Consider the following 1,560-nt stretch of genomic DNA (forward strand, 5'->3'; position numbering starts at 1 on the left):
GAAACTGAGACTTGGAAAAACTAGGCCAAAAAAGCTACGATTTGAACCCAGGACTCCTTTCCTGTGTCGTTCTAGGAAAACTTTTAAAACTTTTTGTTGAAGGATAACATTCATAAAGTACACAAATCATAAACATTCGCCTTGTTGAATTCTTACTACTAGACACACCCCTGTAACTACCACCTGGATTAGGATAATAAGATATTATCAAAGCCGCAGAAGCGATCCTCGCGTGCCCTCCAAGTAGGGTTGCCAGATTTAGCAAACAAAATAGTGCCTAGGACATACTTGCAATACAAAATTATTTGCTTTTAATCTGAAATTCAAATTCCACAGGGTGGGCTGTATTTTATCTGGCAATCCAACCTCAAAAGCAACCTCTAGTCTTTTATGATTCTAGATCAGTTTGGCCTATTCTCGTACCGCATAGAAGTGGAATCATATGCACTCTTTTCTGGCTTCTTTTGTTCAACAGGTGCCGTGAGATTCAACAATGTAGCGGCAGCATTCTGCACGCAGCCCACAGCCCGCAGGCCAGGGACACGGTGGCTTCTTGGTGCGCGGCGAGCCACAGGGCCTGCTGAGTGGCCTGCAGGTCACGGCCGGAGCCTGCTCGCACACCCCAACTCAAGAGGGTCCTCCAGGACGCGGGAGCGGACCCTAGTTGCAGGGAAGCCAGAGGGGGTGCAGCGGTGGCTCATGGGGAATGGGATCCACCGCTTTGGAGGAGCTTCAAGCTGGCGGGGATGGAGATGGTCCAGGCCCCACAGGCCTCGCCCAGCACCACCCTGACCTGCAGAGGAAGCCCGGCTACCCGGCCCTCATTGGCTGCATGAGCTCCGGCCGCAGGGCCGCCGTGGTCTGGGAAGGCCCCAATGCGGTCTGCTCCTCAAGGGCCATGACAGGACACACCGACTCAGCTGAGGCTGGCCCCAGCACCGTCGGGGCACATCAGAATCCGCGTCGGCAGGAACATCGTCCACGCCTGCGACTCCATGGAGGGGGCTCAGGAGAGATCCAGCTACGGTTCCAGAACAGTGAGCTGGTGCACTGGGCAGACGAAACCCACCAGGGCAGCATTCACCCAGCCTGGGCCCTCAGGCTGCCCTTGGCCCCAGCAGCCACCCAGGATCAACTACCTCTATCGACAAGGACTTGAGTCCACACGCATGGTCCGTCCATCTGTCCCAGACCACCTCCCTGTCCACCTTCTGCCTCACCCCAGCCCAAAGGGGTTGAGCAACCAACTTTAAGTGCCTCTTAGTATCCCAGGCCAGCAAGAGATGGGACCAAAGCTTTTCCTTTTTTTTTTAAAGATTTTATTTGTTTATTAGAGAGAGAGCACAAGCAAAGGGAGCAGCAGGAGGAGGGAGAGGGAGAAGCAGAGTCCCTGCTGAGCGGGGAGCCTGATGTGGGGCTGGATCCCAGGACCGCGGGATCATGACCTGAGCCAAAGACGCTTAACTGATTGAGCAACCCAGGCGCCCCACCAAAACTTTTCTGTACCGAAGTGCCAGACAAACTTTGGGGTGTCTCCAAGACTGTGCAGTGTAACTTCCG

General features: G+C 54.2%; 1 pseudogene; it reads left to right on the forward strand.

Moving 5' to 3' along the window:
• Positions 1 to 746: 746 nt before the first annotated feature.
• LOC123796046 (nucleoside diphosphate kinase D, mitochondrial pseudogene) lies at positions 747 to 1,159 on the forward strand (annotated as a pseudogene).
• The last annotated feature ends 401 nt before the right edge of the window (positions 1,160 to 1,560 follow it).

Source organism: Ursus americanus, chromosome 6 (genome assembly GCF_024610735.1).
Source record: "Ursus americanus isolate L20-20 chromosome 6, mUrsAme1.1.p, whole genome shotgun sequence".
In the NCBI taxonomy this organism is placed as follows: Eukaryota; Metazoa; Chordata; class Mammalia; order Carnivora; family Ursidae; genus Ursus; species Ursus americanus.